General features: G+C 57.7%; 1 long non-coding RNA gene across 3 annotated transcripts; it reads right to left on the reverse strand.

The window, feature by feature from the left end:
- Window positions 1–5,500: 5,500 nt before the first annotated feature.
- LOC111145391 lies at window positions 5,501–12,490 on the reverse strand. 3 transcript variants are annotated; one of them, XR_002640467.1, is made up of 4 exons: window positions 10,333–12,490; window positions 9,277–9,661; window positions 9,022–9,189; window positions 5,501–7,900 (listed from the first exon to the last, which is right to left on the reverse strand). It is a non-coding gene; the product is annotated as an uncharacterized LOC111145391 (long non-coding RNA). The 3 variants fall into 3 exon arrangements; XR_002640468.1 differs by lacking the exon at window positions 10,333–12,490 and having other exon boundaries at window positions 5,501–7,843; window positions 9,277–10,090; XR_002640466.1 differs by lacking the exon at window positions 10,333–12,490 and having other exon boundaries at window positions 9,277–10,090.
- Window positions 12,491–17,865: the final 5,375 nt, after the last annotated feature.

Raw genomic sequence — 17,865 nt, forward strand, 5'->3', positions numbered from 1 at the left:
CAAGGTCTACGTCTACATTCATTTTTTTAAAAAGATTTTATTTATTTGACAGAGAGCGTGCGAGCACAAGCAGGGGAGCAGCAGGCCGAGGGAGAAGCAGGCTCTCCGCAGAGCAGGCATCCTGATGCGGGGCTTGATCCCAGGACCCCGAGATCATGAGCTGCACCGAAGGCTGACACCTAACACCACCTGAGCCCCCCAGGCGCCCCTAGATTCTTTTTTGACGTTTGGTCCAGCACGGCTTGTTGAGAAGACTATGCTTTGTTGAATCGTCTTCTCTGTCACAGACCAGCCGACTGCATGCGTGTGGGTTTGTTTCTGGGCTTTCTGTCCCATCCGTCGACCCGTCTCTGCTTCTCGCCACGCTGTCTTCGTTAGTCTTGCCTGACTCCTTCCCGTTTCCTTCTTCCTCTGCGTCGTGTTGACCAGTGTTGATCTTTTAACTTCTCGCGAACACGGTAGAGCCCATTTGTCAATACCCACGAACAACAGGCCTGTGTCCGAGGGAGACTGGGCTTGATCAGGAGATCGCTTGGGGAAGAACAGACTCCACAGCCGTCCTGGGCCCTCGCATCCATGAGCGAGTGGTCGTCTCCACTTACTTCATCGTCTCTGACTTTGTTCCTCTGACTTTGTTTGTCTGCATACGAATGCTGTACACTTGGTTAACACGATTCACTTTTTGTGGGGTTTGCAACTGCACACCACCTTTGCGGGACTCTCAGGGGTGGTCGCCCAGTGTCCCCCCCGCCCCACCCCCACTCTATCCTGGCTGAGACGTCAACACCCTGTCCAACCGTCTCCACCGGTAGGGCGTTCTCTTCTGCCCTCAGCTCCTGGTTCTACCCCCGGGGGCGCATATCTCATGAAGATGTACTTACTTTTGCTTATTTGTCCATTTAAATGATGCCTTGGGCTTTTGGGAACAGTGACTTTGCCAAGTCCATTGTCATGCCCCAACGGCCGCATCAGACCTGATGCAGAGTGTGGGTTCACTGTGCCCTCTGCCAATCTCAAGAGCCTCTAGGAACTCCTGCTCCCTGTCTTAGGCCCCTGTGGGGGCCTCTAGTAGAGCTGCTAAGAATGTCACCTGCGCCCACCGCCTGCCTGCATCTGTCTTCGGAGAAAACGCCCCTTCCGTGACGGCGTCTTGCAGATGCTTCTCTGGGCGATTCTAGTCCAGGACCATGCGGAGAAGGGACTCCTGGGGTACTCAGGCAGCTTCCGGCTTTGCGTTGCGTTGCAGAGGCAATTGGTTAGAAGGAAGGGTGGCAATGTCACCTTGACAAGAGAATCCTGCATGTCAGGGCCGCTCTGCAAAGCCAAGGCCATGTCCCCAGATGCTCCGCTGAAAGGCACACGTGTCGCTTGCCAGGAGAGGCGACAAAGACTGGCAGGGCCACCGGAGCTGCACGGTTATGGGCTGGACTCAGCCCCCTTGAGCTACCCCTGGTCTCCTTCCTCCTGCTGCTCCCCAAATGGGAATGCTGGGTTGTGACATCTTACGTCACATGATAAGTGCTGTACTTAATGGCAAAGTTTTTTCTCTGAAAATTATTGCTAAAAGCTATGTATGTCACAGGCAGATTCTATGTAAAACTGCCTAAACTATTAGACCATTGGGTTTTCAGTAAAAGCAATGATTTTCAACTCTAACTCCCTTCAGAGAGAGCCATCATTTCTATAAAGAAAAAAAAAATCCCACCGTGCTTAAGGGCATCCCTCCTTAATGCCTTTAGTTTTAAGTAGACACGTTTCTTGCCCCCTCCCTTGATGGTGAGAGTGTTGGAAAATGAGCCAGTATTAGTGGCGCAGTGCCTGGAAGTCGGGATGAAGTTGACCGAGTTCTTAGGAAACACAGTTCCATCCGCAACACCATTGTCAGTAAGTGAACTCAGGCTTCCGAAACTTTCAATATCATAAAAGCCTCTAACGTGGCCCCTAGGTAGCCGTTCCCTGAGGAAGTCTACGCTTGAGATGGGATGTGGGCTCCAGAAAGTCCCGTGGAAAATCTAGCTACTCTGCATGGTGCGCAAAGGGGCGCGTGCATCTCCCTCCAGACGTGCAGTGGAGAGCAGGGTCAGGGGGTGCAGACTCCAGGCAACCCGCTCGGATGGTTACCGTTTTCCGTGTAGAGCGACGGAGGCCGGTAAGGACATCTCCCATTGGCTGGTCGGTCAGGGGAGGCGTTTCCATCGGCAGGCTTGGAGGAAGGCTTCCAGGCTTGCAAGGCTCCGGGCGTCCCACAGTGCGCAGGTGCCGTGACACCTGGGGTTCAGATAAGCAGAACCTCAGAAGGGCGTTAGTAACGTCTGATTTTAAAATTGCTTGTTGAGTTCGGAAGGCTGAGGTCGTGATAACTTGTTCCGTTGCACCAGGCGTCCTGACACTAGAGCACGGCAGCTCTGATGGACACAGGCATGAGGTCAGCATTGGGGGTGGACACGCCCGGTAGGCGTGGTTCCTGGAGGGACAGGAGGATGCCATAGACATTGCTCAGGGGACAGCAGAAGGACGGAGCCAAGAAAAGGGTAGGTGTGCCCCGGCATGTCCCCTCCATGGTGCCCTGAGCAGAGGGCTTGCTTCTTAAACTCGTTTAGCCCTGGTGTTAGCGACGGCCTCATTCCGGCTGTTCGGGACATGGCATCCGCCGACAGCTGCGGTATTGGCAGAAACATCGGGACTGAAAGTCTGCACTAAAAGAGCATGGGGACAAGCATCCCAACACCTGATGGTCCCACACCTGGACCAAGTCTGCTGCTCTCAGTGTTGTCCTGCGAAATCCCCGGGGCAGACAGGGGCAACCACCTACGGAATATAGGTTGACAAGACAACGTTTCTGAACAAATCCTGGGATACGGAGAGCCCGGTCCGCTCATTCCCACACTCATCGCCTCCCCTCGCACAAATGCTCTCCGTGGAAACCGCTCTCAGAGTCTGCCCTGGCGGAGACAGACCTCGTGGCTCTGTCACCTGCTGGACACGCCTTGGTGTGGGGTCACATCTCCAGCGGCTTCTGACTGCACGTGACAGAGACCGATGATGAGTGAGCAGCATGCGGACTTGTGAGAGCGAACCACTGCCCTGGTTGCTCGCCGTTTCCACAACTCATGCTTCCAGGCCCAGCGGGGCGGCCGTCCCGAGTGAGGGGCGCTTGCTGAAACCTCTCGGGCGGGATTTGGTCATGGAGGGCAGCATTGGGGTCGGGTGTCTGGGGAGCTGTGTGCTGTGAGGCGGAGACCCCTCCAGGATGGCGTTCACCCCATCTCCCGCAGCTGCTCGTTGCTGGCACCCCTGCGGGCCCTGGGGAGATGGAGGGCAGGGCCCTGCCAGCTGCTTCTTTTCTGGAAGACGCTCTGAGGTCTCAGCCCCACCTCAAGCTGCTTTCCTTCCTCCTCTCACCCAGAAACTACATTGGGATTCACTCTTCTTGGTTCCTGCTCTCTCCCTCCTTACGGGTCTGCTAACCGACCTGGACACGGAAACACGTAACTCGCGTGACCGCTGGCAGACGTGCCGGGGAGATAAGCCAGAGACGGATCTCTTGCGTGTGAGACGGGAGCGCGAGGGACAGCGAGGTCTGGGAAGCCGTCTGCGGCGGGCGACCCCCACGCTCGGATTGTAAGAAGGAGACAAGAGCACGTCCGGTCACTCCACGAGGAAACGTCTAGGGAACGAGCTGCCTTTCCAGAGGCGGATCCCCCAAGCCCGGGCTGGGCAGCGTCAGGCAGACGCCGGCCCACTGGACACAGGAGCGTGGCGTATGCTCCCGGTCCAATGACACGCTTGGTAGTTGTCATTCTGGTACATTTTGTCCCTTTACGGTGGCCACGGAGCTGATTGTACCTTCCGATGTCCGGGATATTTCTGGTACTTTCCTTGGGCACTGCCTCTGATCCCCGAAACACGAAAGTGCTCAGTGCAGTTGGTCCCAAGTCCCGCCCTGACCAAGCACTTCCGAATGTCACCTCCTCAGCCCACGACTTGTTAGTCAGCTCCAGCAGGTCTGGTGCCGCGGGAAGTGTCCCCAGAATTTCACGGACTCAGCTCAAGAGAGACGGGCCTGTTTGGCTCATGCTTCACGCGGCACGGGCCGGGGGACAGGTCTTTCTTACTCACTCAGGGCCTGAGGCCTCACCATGCACATGGTGCTGGTCACTCCAGCTGTGGAAGGGGCCTGAGGAAGTCCCACTGCCCCTCTTCTATGCCTCATCCTGCACAACCACCGGCCAGAATGCGTCCCACTGCAAGGTAGCTGCGAGGATGCGGCGGCTCCTGGACGGTGTTTGGAGAACGTGAACGTCTCTGTTACTCCTGGCTGAGTGGTTCCTGCAAGGGAAGGTAATTATTCCTCTACTCTTGGCCGATGAATGTTTCTCCTTCACTTCAGAATTGTTCTTCGTACCAACTGCAGGTTTTGGTGGGGTGGTTCCCAGACAGGAGAGTGGCGTGTGTTTCCAGTCACCTCGATCGGCTTGTTCCTGCCTTAAAGTCCCCGGGACTTGCAGTCAGGGAGGCGGCCAAGTCCCCTTCAATTGCGACATAATGGCACAGGGTTATTTCCCCAAATGAGGTTCCTCCTGGAGCAGCAGCGTCCGAGAGAGAAACAGGAGATCCACGGACCTGGAGTCTTGAAGGGAATTTGAGGGATGAGCTATTTGGAGACGTGAGAACAGGACTAAGGAAAGCAGCAAGAAATTTTGAGGCCCCCAGGATTTGGAAAACGTAGGAACCCATTAGTTCTTCCGGGTCGGAGGGGAATGGAAGAAGATGATCTTCCTTACCACAGCTCGGTGCTACTGAAGCCGTGGACGACAGAGCCTGGTCACTGCGGTGCCTCACAGGGTCGCAGTCACGTGATGTCGCTTCTCCTTCCCCTCACCCGGCAGCGTGAGGAGTGGGGGAGGGGGGATGGGCGCCTGGAAGTTGGTCCTTGGCGTGACCTTGGAGCTCCAGCTGCTCCGACGGTCACGGTCAGGTCATGGCGGCTGGCGTGTGCAGGCGCTAGGTCCGTGCCGGGTGCCGTGTGTCCAGGCGGGAAGCCTGTGCGGCCGAGCCACAGGAGGAAACACGCACTCGGTCTTTGTCGTCTTGGGGTCCTGGCACCGAACTCAGAAAGTGTTTGGGGTCTCCGGAGGTAATAGTGTCTTTCGTGTGCGGGGGCGATGCCTGGGGTCTGACGCTTCTGGACAGGAGCGGGGTGGGAGCTGGTGGTCAGCAGAACCGGTGTGAGTGTTGGCATGCCCAGCCCCCGGCGAGGGGACGTGGCTGCGGAGCGAGTTGATCACGGACGGCCAGTGACTGCATCAGTCACCGTGTGGTAACGGAACCTCTTTTTTTTTTTTTTTTAAGATTTTACTTATTAATTGACAGACAGAGATCACAAGTAGGCACAGAGGCAGGCAGAGAGAGAGGGGGAGGCAGGCTCCCCACTGAGCAGAGAAGGCCAATGTGGGGCTCGATCCCGGGACCCTGAGATCATGACCTGAGCTGAAGCAGAGGCTTAACCCACGGAGCCCCCCAGGCACCTGTAATGGAGCCTCTTTAATGCCTCTGAACAACAGCATCTGGAGAGTTTCCAGGCTGGTGAACACACGGACGCGGCGGGAAGTATGTGCGCCCTGGCGGTGGGGGACGTGGGAGGCCCGCACGCCCTCGCCCTGTGCCTCTCTTCCCCTCGACTCTTCCTGAAGTGCGTCCCTTCTAATGAACTGGTCACAGCAAGTCAAGTGCTTTCAGAGTCTGTGAGATGTTCTAGAAGATGATGGCATCTGAGGAGGGGAGAGTGGGAACCCTCAGCTCTGCGGCTGAGTGGGCGCCCCAGACACGTGGGGGCCGTCCTGTGGGGCCGAACGTCTGTAGGGTCTCGCACCAACGTCGCGACCTCGGTGTCAGAGCTGAACTGAACCGTAAGAGCTCCGCCGGCATCCGCAGAGTTGAAGGCGCGGCTGTTGGTGCGGGAAACCCCACGTGCCCGACGTCAGAAGTGTTGCGAGTGAAAGCAATGGCGCGCCCGGCCTCCGCTCCCCTGCACAGGCCCCCCGAGGTCGCGGGAGGGCGGGGCGGGGGCGGGACACACGGGAGCCCGGGCGTGGGCTCGGCCCCCGGTGGGCACCTTCCCCAGAGTCGGACGCGCAGCCTCAGCTCCGGAGGTCTGGGAGAGGAGCACCAGGACCCCGTGTAGATGCTGCGGGAGGACACGGGGATCCAGACCCGGAGGTGAGCCCCACACATAGCCCGGCTGGCCTGGCGGTCGTTCTCATTCAGTCACGACAATCCCTAACACGGGACCTGCGGTGACTCATTTTTGAAATGTAATAAACACCATGAAAGTTTTGAAGGATGTTTTGGCAACGGGTGGCAAATGCGTCCGTCCAGTGTTCCTCCCTCTAGGGATGGGCTGGATTGGGTGGAGGCAGGACCGCGGGGGTGGGGGGTTGCTCTGGGTTAGGAAGCTGGTGCTTCCTGCATGAGGAGAAGCTGCTGGGTGGGTTCCTGGACCTCGGCCAGGGGCTGATTGTGATCTACCCGAAGGACACTTGCAGCTGGTGGCCAGAGGCCACGGAGGGGACGGGTTAGGCAGGGCAGCCCTGGGGCGAACAAGGAGCAAGTGGGAGAAACGGGGAAATTGGTGGGGGATGAGCTGCTTTGCCCGCAAGCACGCTCACAGCTCCGGGGCCTGCGAGAGACAGAAGGGACTCAGGACACACGCTTCCGTGCCGGGTACCCCCGGGCTCCTGCAGGACAGCCCGAAGACCCTGGAGTGCAGACCTCTGGCCCAGCCCAGCTTCCCGCCGCCCTCGGAGGGGCCTGGGCAGAGTGGCCGTCCCTACACATGGCGCGGGAAGGCGTGACCCTGCAGGGCTCAGGGCCCCGGAAGGGAGGTGGGCGCTCCGGCCCAGGAACCCTGCATTCCAGCGCATGCCACAAGAACACGGTTGATTTCTCCTCAGAGGCCGGTCGAGGATGCGCACCTGGCTGATAACGGTTTTAAAACACGAACTTTAAAAATATGAGTTGCTGGATTCTCTACAGTTAATTTGTAAGTAAGGTTTTCTAGGCATAAAAATAATGCTCCTACTCTCACCACAATTTAATTTTACTTATGGCACGTTCATAATTCCCAGGCATCTTTACAGTGTTACTTTTACAAGTCTGCATTCGCTTTTACTGCTCTGTGTGTGAAACTGCTTTGAAGATGGAGAGCTCTATAGGAGAGCTAAGTATTATTGTTTTTTCTTTAGAAAAGAAACGTCTAATATGCTCACTTGAGGTGTGGAGACCCAGAGACCCCCACGGTGAAGGAGGGCCTACATGGGGGTCAGCCACTCCATCGAGGCCAAGCAGGGTGGAAAGGAGGCAGGATGTCGTCTGAGGTCTAGGTGTCTGGGGACCTCTGTGGGTCCCCACGTGCGCCCCTGGGCTTTTGACTGCAGGCGTCTAGCCGTCGACCCTCTTGCTCTAAAATGCACATTTCTCCATGGACAGCCCGGAAGATGCTTCCTCTGGGTGTGGGGACCTTGCAAGGGAGCACAGTCTAAACCACATCTCGGGGGCCCATGTGGTGAGGGTAGGGGGAGTCACACCAGACCCAGGGACAAAACCTCGACAGTTTGAAGACTCGTCTCAACTCACCAGTTGTCTCTAAGTGAACCCAGCACCACTTAGCAGAAGACATGGCCCGGGAGGCTCCACGCAGGATAGAATCGGTTCTCGCGTCCGTGGATGTCATGGCAGTGGCCGCCTCTCTCCTCAGATGGCCTCGCAGTGCGCACCACTCAGGGGGATAGATGCACCGCACGCGGGCCCGGAACATGGCGGATCTGATACGGCACGGGGCTGTCTGGGTGGGAGTTATTCTAATTCAGCCATAATCTCTTCTAAGGATTCATTCTGAAATCTAGTGGAACACACGGGCGTGTGAATAACTTTCTGGTAACTAATACGAGTATTAACTGTAGGAACCCATGGTGCATCAGACTGGGTGACAGATACAGGGAGGGGCCCTTAGACAAGCCCAAGGTGGTGCCAAGGTCACGGGCTGGGGCGATGAGGGCAGGAATGTAAGCGGAGAGACCTGGAGCAGAAAGCGTGTGGAGTCCAGGTCAGCGTGGACACGCATGTCCCGTCCCTGGGACACGGAGAAAGCGTATGGGGGTTCTGGTGCTGGGGCTCCCATGGGGTCCATGAGTTTTCAGTGGGATTGGGATATCCTGAGGTGGGAAGTGAAGGGGGTCTACAAAAGCACTGTTTGCATGGGAGGGGATGGAAGGGGATGGGAGGGGATGGGAGGGGGTGGGAGGGGGTGGGAGGGGGTCCTGCGCAGACCATAGCACGCTCCCCGTGGTGGGCACTGCGCGACTCAGGGTGGAAGACGTCATTACCAGGGACGGACGGCCTCGCTGCCCAGACCGGGTCAGTGATGGAAACATTATTGTCACATGAGCCCAGACTCCAGGGGCCGACCCCCCACCTGCTCAGATTACAATCACTGTACAGTCACTGAGCCACTGTACTGTGGCTCAGAGGCAGCCTGGGGCCTCCCCCTTCTGCCCGAGAAGTGAGCTGGAACATTCCAGACCCTGGTGCCCGCATGCCTGGTTCTCAGCGTTGGAGTGTAAATGGGCAGGAGGGTGGTGTTGTGTGCAGAGTGGGTTCGGCACAGGCAGACCTCGTACAGCCTCTCTCTGTCCTCACTGGCTGGTGTGCACAGGGGGATCTTGCGGCCCAGGCCTTGAGAGCACGGGTTAGACCGTGGCTTGAGCAGGAGGGAAGCCCTGTGGTGTTAGTCTCCAGGGTGTGGACGTGCTCATAACTGTACCGAGCCTCTCCGGCTAATGCACAAAGACATGCGAGCGCCCTGGCCTGGAGAAGAACTGCTGAGTAAACAGCAGGTCCCGAGCGCAAGAGCCCCCCAACCTGGGGAAGGCCGCTCTTCCTCAGTTCCCCGGGAGTCGGGCACCCACGGGGCCAGACCCTGAAGGGGCACATCGTGGGCAACGTCTAGTGAGAAGGGTGTACCTTTGGGGCGTCAGAGGTGGCGACTGCGGGCAGAGGTGGTGTGAGGGGAGGAGACCCAGCAGCTCGTTCAGGATGCAAGAGACAACTTCACTCCGCACGACCGCAGCAGGGCAGGGCGGCTCCGGGAGGACTGAGCCCGACTCCAAACACAGGAAACACGGCTGGGGACTGAGTGGCACCAGAGCGGGGTCTGGTCAGTGGGTGGAAAACACCTGGGAGGGGCTACCAGGGTGGGGAGGGCCTCGTAGAACCAACCTGGCAGGACTCTTGCTGGGGGCAGACCAAGGGCATCAAGCCTGGGGACGAGGAGCCATTGGATGGCGAAGGGGAGCGGACAGCTGGAGTGGCCCCCGCTGAACCGACTCAGCAGGATTCTTGCAGGTCTATGCAGGCCAAGGACAGGTCCAAGGACGAGGCCCAGGTGGAGAGAGGGCTCCAGGAATGTTCAAAGTTTGGTCCGGGACAGAGTCTTTGCCACGAAGAAGCCCACACGGAGGTGCTGTGCGGCCGCCGTGTCCCAGGACCCCGAACTTCCACGGGGACCCGTCCAGTCGGCGGACAGATGCTCGCTGGCAGGACGGATCACTGTTTGCCACGCGGGGCGCCCAGCCTCCAGGAAGACGGCTTCTAGTTGCGCTGCCTCATTTGTGATGTGATTGAAATATGAAAATAATTTTCTTAGCACACATAGCCTCGATATATTGATATTAACTATAAAAACAAATCCCTTTCACAGGCCAAACAAGCAGATGGCTGTGAGCATTTTGGGAAGATGAAGAGGTCACTTAGTACGTGACGGTTCAGATAAGCTCCAGGCCCGCAGGCGTGGGAGGCCGCTCTTGGCTGCTTCTCTGCTCGCTGCCCGCCTTCTGCTGGAGGCCCCGGGGCTGCGTCCTTGCTCACCTTCCCTCTGCGTCCCGGGGCCGTGGTCTCAGACCTGTGCGGGCATTTGTGTCTCCTGGGGGCTCATTATACCCCACATTGCTGTCCACTGATGCGTCCCCCGTCTCTGATGCGTTGCTCTGGGGTGGGCCCTGGAATTTGGTTTTCTAACACACACATACACACAGACACACATGTACACACACATGGACGTACACACACACACACACGTACACATACAGACAGACACACATATACACACACGTACACACAGACACACATAGACTGAATTTTATATGGACTTTCGGGGTTTGTGAATTTCCTACAGCCCAGGGTAACAGCCCGCGATGTCTCAGCTGTAAGCCCACAGGGCAGATGTGGACAGGCTTCTGGAAGAGACGCGCACTACTAATTGGGGAGGGACTTTACCTTGAAGCTCTCCCATGTACGGGGCAGGTAAGAAGAGAAGTGGCTTGTTTGTGGCTGGTGTCCCCTGGCAGTGTAGACCATGAGAACTGGGACTGGGACCCACGGGTGGAGTGGAACAGGTCCCCAGCCATGAGGTCCGCGTGTCCTGAGGCGGGTGTCCGTGGGGTGCCTGTAGGCAGGGCAAAGCCGGCTCTCTGCGGTGGCTACACAGTCGCCTCTTGCTTCCTCCCGACAGGGAGCGTGGAGCTGTCCTCCAGCACGGTGGGACCCTCCAAAGCCCCGCGGACGCCCTCCCCTGCCCACACTGGCTGTCCCGTCCAGTGCCTCCCTGTTCGTCCAAGCTCCTGCCTGCACCCGGCGTGCCTCCTCCTTGGAACCCGGAGTGAGGAGACTACCCCTTCCACGTCCCCGGCCTGCCGCTTTGGGGCCCTTCCCTGTTCTCTCCTCTGGGCTTGGGGACGGCTACCCGGGGACAGTAACAGAGATGCTGAGAGTGTGCAGCCCTCCTGTCTCGTCCGCCTGCTGAGAGCAGCCTTGCTATCTCTGGGCCTAAGGAAAACAAACAACAGCTTTTTTATTCCACGGTTCTGAGATAAAACCGCGCCTCTGCCAATTACCGTCTGCGCGGCTGTGGACAGGCTCCTCATCCCGTCTGAGCCTGTCTCCCCGTATGCGCGTGGGGGACGAGGCTCTCTCGGACCGTTCCTGGGAGCATTTGCTAAAACGCAAAGCCGATCACTGACCTCAGTGCCTCGCACCCAGTAGGCGCTCACTGCGTGGCCTCTTCCCTGCCCTACCACCCCGCTCTCCGTGCTGGGAATAAAAGGAGACAGCTTCGTCATCGGCCGCAGCATACGGAGGCCGTGAGATTCAGCATAAAGCTGTCAGACGAGGCGCGTACTGTAGCTCAAATTAAAATATCTCTGTTCGCTTGCGTCTTCGTGCCGAAGGCATACTCGGTTGACATATGTCTGCAGCACAGCATTTGCAAGTAGAATGACACTTTAAAAAACTTTTCAATAAATATTTTGTGGTTTTGGTTACTGCACAGGATAGATGACTCCCACTCTCTCCTGTCTGAGCGGCACCAGTTATCATCAGGACAGTTTGCACTAAGTGTTTCATTACACCCCACAAGCCTTCCACGGATGATGGATGGTCTTCCTTTCATTTCAAGCAGGTAAAAGGATCCCGCAGGCCTCAGAGTAGCTTTGGGCCAGGAGGGAGACATTGAGGCCGAGAAGCTGATGGCCTTAAAGGTTAATCTAACGGCCACCATGTGTTGGGCACTGTGCGGCACCGGGGTCAGGATGGGGGCAAAGGAGACAGTCCCTGGCTTCCAGATGCTCACAGCTGGTGTCAAAGACGCCCCCGAGGTCATTAATGGAAAACAGTGGGCTTGTGATGACCTGGATCAGAGCCCCTCTGGGCACTCTACTTTCCAGGACTGCGATTAGTGGCAGACAGCCTGACCCCATGACTGTGCTTCATGGGAACACATGCCGTTCCAGCCCCTCCAGGACCACTGCTGATGGTGAGAGCGGGAGGGCAGGGTTTGGTCACAGAAGCAGGATGCTAGCCGTGGCAGGAGCAGATACACAAAAGGACTAGGCCCTCCACGGCATGGCCAAGGTAGGGAGATTGCTCAAGGCTGCGACTCTATGTCTGGTTTGGACCCTAAGTCCCTTTCGATCCTCAGGCCAGCAGTTTGGAAGGAAAGGTGGACTGAGATGGGACAAGCAGGGACGAATGAGAATCCATTAGGAAGAACTGCCCCCCAGCCTCCAAGACACAGGACCCAGAGGGGAAGCTTGGGCCCTGGGCCTTGGAGCTGCTCACACGCACTCCAGACCTAAACCAGCTGCAGAAGAGGGCCCTTGGGACCGGAGCAGGGGTGGGCCAGGCACTTGCCGCACCGGCACCCCGAGACAGCCTCCAGAGGCTGACACGGCGGCCTCGCTCTGCCTGCATGGCCTGGTGTGAATTTCTCCTGTGGCCATCCTCCCCCAACAAGCAGAGAAGGCATCGTAGAACGCAGTCAGCAGCCATTCGAGGGGACAAACCCTGGTCAAACACCAGAAACTTCCAAATACAGCTGGGAGTTTACGCGGTTGAAACAGTTTGGAGAATGACTTGAAAACTAGGCAAAGGACCTTGGAACGTTTCATACTGATTCACCAATTAATTGCACGATTGTAAATCCAGGTTAAGGAAATAATTCTAAATAAAGAAAAACATGGGGCGCCTGGGTGGCTCAGTGGGTTAAGCCTCTGCCTTCGGCTCAGGTCATGATCTCAGGGTCCTGGGATCGAGCCCTGCATCGGGCTCTCTGCTCAGCGCGGAGCCTGCTTCCCCCTCTCTCTCTGCCTGCCTCTCTGCCTACTTGTGATTTCTCTCTGTCGAATAAATAAATAAAATCTTAAAAAAAAAAAAAGAAAAACATAACTGTTTTATCAGCATCCAGTAATGGAAGAACACTTAAACACACGAACGAGCGACACCGCCCACTGAACGGAACAGGATGCAGAGAAAAGGTCTGTACAGCGCGCAGCCATAGGAGCACGAACGCTTGTCACAGACTGAGGTCGCGCCCGCACGCGCACCATAGCTCAGTGAGGTCTGAGCAGGGCTCCGTGGGAGAGAAACGACAGAAAGGAGAAAGGTGCTTTCTGGTTCCAAAATAGTAACAGCGGACGCTGACCCCTGTCCGTGCGCACGCCCTCTGAGTTCCCCTGCGTGTAGGGGAGCTCCGCAGCCCCCACGCCAGCAGGACGGGCCACCACGCGCGTGTCCACTACCCGGCGAGTGTGGAGATAACCTCCCGCATCCTGGAGCCCTCCCGGAGCGCGCTCAGAGCCCAGTGAACTCTGCTCGGAAGGGAGGGGAAGCCAGCAAGAGTGGCCCCACCGAGTGGAGCGGTACTCGCGGGCCTAAGCACCGGCCATCACGGGAGCCAAAGAGAGGAGCTGGAGGGCGGCTGTGTGGGGCACGAGCACCAGGCCTGGGAGCGCCCAGTCCTCCGGAGAGGGTGATGACTTGGGACGAGGACACACGCGCTGACAAGCAGTGAGGTGACGAGGTGTGTGCTGAGGAGGGAAAACAAGCCAAAGATAGGCGTCGTGTTAGAAATGGGGAGATCCCCCAACCCCAACCTCTGCACCTTCTGGAAAGAAGAACATCGTGGATTAGAAGCTGTGGGTCTCCTCAGACTTGGAGAAGCAGGCGTCCTGCCCCAAGAAAGCCCTGGAGGCCCCAGAGCCTTCCCCTCCCCCAGCCCCAGCCTCCTGTGAGCCTCACACGCGCTCGGCTGGAGACTGGACGTGCCACGCGGAGGGGAAAGGAGTGGCTGGCCGGCCTCAGAGGGACTTCTCTCTGAATCCAGACACACGAGCCCAGGAAAACCCGGACGCGGGTCAGCCCGGATGAGTTACTCCCGCAGGAGCGTAGGGTGAGGACAAAGCACACGGCCAGGCAGAATCTCAGGAACTCAGAAGACAAACAGGCAGAACCCGGAGACGCGTGAAAGGGGAGTTGACTTAACGTGAGGTGGCATCAGAGCGGAGACGCGAGCCGCCTGCCCAAGGTGGAGACAAAGCCAGAAAGGGCCCAAGAGGGGGTGCGTTTGCTTTAAAAGGTAATAAATAAGGGGTAGTGGGCAAAGTCTTGGAAATCGACAAGAACAGGAATGAAAATGAGCAGGAAAAAGAGAAAATGTCGTAGGAGTAAAAGAGGAACAGCAGGAAGCCGCGGCACCGTCTGACTGCCGTGCCCCGAGGTGCCGCCCCGCGCGGCGCAACAGGACCCGCGCTTCAGCCGCGATCGGGATGTGGCTTCCTGCTGCCGGTGCCTCCCTGTGCTCGGGGGTCCCCAGCCAGAGGCCGGCTCCAGCGTCAGTGTCCGTGACGTCCTTGTGCCTGACGATGAGGCTGGGACACTGAACTTCCCAGAGCCTTGGAGCAAAGTGGGGGATCTCCACGGTGAAACCAGCCCAAAGAGCGTTGGAGGCCATGGCTCAGCCTCGCGTTTGGGAGAGACAGGGAGGTCGCGTGCACTAGGCGGTCCCGCTGGCCAGGAGTTCAGAGGACCTTAGGAGACACCGCGCCCCCACCTCTGGGGGCATCGACGAGGGGAGAGGCTTTACTGACCGAGGAGCAGGTGGCGGATGTCCGCAAGGGGCTGACGGGGTGGGCTGAACGCCGGTCCACATGCCGGTCCACATGCCGGAGGCCACAGGCGAAGTGGGACGGTGGTAAGACGGTGGCATGTGAATGTCCCTGTTCTGGAAACACAGGAACCGTTCAGATCAGAAGACATGAGGGAGAAGCAAAAGGGGACCGTGAGATGGTCCACCGAGTGTCACCAAGGACTTCTCTTTTAAAAGTGACCCGCCGGATAGAGAAGCCTGTGTGAGGTGAGGTGGGGCCGTGGGCATTAACATGATGTTAGGGTGAAGGTTAGCTCAGAAGAAAAGCACAGACTGTCCTAAACACCAAAATTGGTGTGTTCCGAGTGGAAACGAAATTGCTCACATACGGAAAGAAACCTGGAAAACACACCAAGAGACGCTATTCATGCTTCCGAGACTTGATCAAACGTGTCAGTCATTCAACACACGCAGGGGTGGTTTCACCGAAGACTGGCAAGTTGCCCACGAGACAAAAACCCGGCTCCGCGCGGAACACAGACCACACGACAGTGCGACTCGGAGCGGTAGCTCGAACCCGACGGCCGCGGGGCAGGGAGGGGGACGCACGTAGGCAGATGGAAACGGGCAGAGGCGGGAAAGCCAGGATCACGGCCGGCGTCGGACAGGGCAGCGGCGAGGCCCCCAAGGGAGGCACAGAAAACCTTCCGTGCTGCGGAGGCTGCTCTGCGAGCGGAGAGGCAGCGGCCATAAGCCATCCGCCCCGCACGGGAGGACGCAGGTGATGGGGAGACAGACGCTGGCAAGGCACAGCAGGACCGGGACACCCTGGCCTCGGGGTCTGGGGACAGGAGGCGGGAAACAGTGTGCAGACCGGCGTGACCCCCAGGCAGCGTTCATGAATACACCCCAAAACGTACGACTGCGCAACCTCGGCTGCTCCCGGAACAGCGACAATGGTCAAGCAGACATGGGGTCACAATGGACATCCCAGCGGGTCCTCAGATGGACGATGGTGGCGGCATTCGCTGATCACGGTGCCACACCACCAGGAATGAGTGACACCCTTGTCACACAGATCTTCTTTCTGGAGGTGTTTTTAAAGATTATTTACTTATTTATTTGAGAGAGGGAGAATAAGACTGAGAGAATGAGCATCATTGGGGGCCGAGTAGAAGCAGAGGGACAAGCAGACTCCGTGCTGGGCGCGGAGCCCGAGGCGGGGCTCGATCCCACGACCCTGAGCTCGATCCCACGACCCTGAGCTCGATCCCACGACCCTAAGATCGTGACCTGAGCCAAAACCAAGAGTCGGGTGCCTCACTGACGGAGCTAACCAAGGGGCCCGTGTTTCTAAACTCTTAAAACAATTCCCTGGGGAAAGGAAATACAATACTTGGTGGGAGAACTGGGAAACGAAGATAATAAAATCACAGTGTGTCGGAGCATCTGGACAGGGAAGAGTGACCAGAAGAAAATTCATTGTCTTCCATGTGAATAATAAAAAAGAACAAAAAAACACTGGAAATGGAATGACAAAGTTTACCAAAAGAGGGAAGTAATAAAGATAAAATTACAAATTAATAAAGTAAAAAGTGTAGAATTTATCAATAAAAATCCTAGTTCTTTGAGGAAAGTAACAGATAAATCTACCCGATAACCTAATTTAAAAAAAGACAAAGTGAAGACACGTGGAGGAAGACAGGCAGAGCTCAGCGCCCGGGCGCGCGGGGAGCCTGCTGGCTTTGCTGGCCGGGGCGCCGCTTCCTGACCCTTGTCCACACCCGACACGCCAGCAGCCGCAGGCCTCCTGCCTGGGCTTGGCAGGAACAGAATGAACTGCTTCTGGTCACGTGAGACAGGAGGTTGTTTTCCTCTTCCCGGGCCAAACCGTCAGGACCCAACTGGCCAGACGCGGACCTCCTGTCCCTTCTTCTCTGCCGTCCTGTGCCCCTGTGAGGTGTGGCCGCAGGTGTGTGGCTCTTGCCATCATGCTTTCAGGTGGTGGCCCTGGCGTCGTGCACTCCAGACACGTTGCACACGTACCCGAGGTCCTGGCACACAGAGAATGCGTCTCAGCAGGTGCGTGTGGCCACCGTACGCACACGCCAGAGCATGCAGTGGACACCAGCTCTGGGCGGGGCTCAGGGGCCGGACGAGGGTGCTCCCACCCACGCTGCTTTCCCTGCTCCCCTTGTGAAGCTGACAGGAGCTTTCAGACTTTCCCCTTCATCAGACACATGGAGACGACTTTCGCACCGCGAGCGGCCATTTGTGTCAACGACTGCTGTCTGTCGGTGTTTCCCTGATTTGATGGAATTGTCAAAACAGACCCAGCGATGACAACCAGAGGCCTGATAACCCATTACAAGTCATCTTTCTACGAGAAAGCCATTCGCCCACTTCAGGGGATGTACTGCATGGAGTTTGCGGTGTGGTGCCTTCTGTCCGTATTTCCGGCCACGCGGGGGCTTAGAACATGGAGGGAAGGGGCCGCACAGAGGAGCCACCAGGATCAGAAATCGGGGGACGAGGGTCTCATCCCCGTTCCTCCGGCAGCGGGTGTCAGCATTCTGGGCCCCGGCTCTCCAATTACAAAATAGAGAATCTAGCTAGATTGTCCTCGTGTTTCTAGCTCCAATAGCTGCACTTCTTCAAATCTCAGGGGACGGGGGATTAGAGAAAAAGCTGTGACTGACGTAAATGAAAAATCCTGCTTTGTGGCTCCAGCCCCGAGCAGGAAGGTTGGCCCGGAGCCCGGCTTCGGGCTGGGGAGGTGGCGACATGCGGCAGAAACCTCTGGAGCGACTCGAGACGGTGGGGTGACAGACCCTCACCATGTGCCCGGGATGTACCTGGGCTTAGCGTGGACAGACCGGTGCTGGGAGACGCCACAGTGCAGCAGGACGGCCGACCCCGGAGCACACTGGGGGCTCACACAGGTGTGCGCGGGCTCAGTTCCAGCAGACACACGTGAGTGAGCCCCGCTCGCCCCGCCCCCGACGTGCACATGTGTGTGTGCTCACAGCCCTCGGGGGCCTTAATCCGGGGCAGTCTCCATATTCGCAGGGCTGAGGGGCTGCCCTGATGAAGCGTGGGACGGACCACGTGGGGCTGCGGACCCACATCCCGATGATGACGGGGCCACACTTCCCTTGATTAGAAAGAGCTGGAAAACCACAGGGATCGTGAGGTCCCGTATGACCTGCGTCTGGTGTGCGTCCCACATCTCCACGGCTGCTGCGAACACCCAGGCGCAGTTTCCTCTCTCCCGAGACTGGCCCAGACATCTCTGGAACCGGGACTCGGTTTGTCCTCTCGCGACACAGCATTCCTCTTGTGCAGCAGGAGTCCCCAACCCAGGGGACATTCCCGAATATTCCGGAGTG

The sequence above is a fragment of the Enhydra lutris genome, unplaced genomic scaffold (assembly GCF_002288905.1).
Source record: "Enhydra lutris kenyoni isolate GAN:26980312 unplaced genomic scaffold, ASM228890v2 scaffoldscaffold12, whole genome shotgun sequence".
In the NCBI taxonomy this organism is placed as follows: domain Eukaryota; kingdom Metazoa; phylum Chordata; class Mammalia; order Carnivora; family Mustelidae; genus Enhydra; species Enhydra lutris.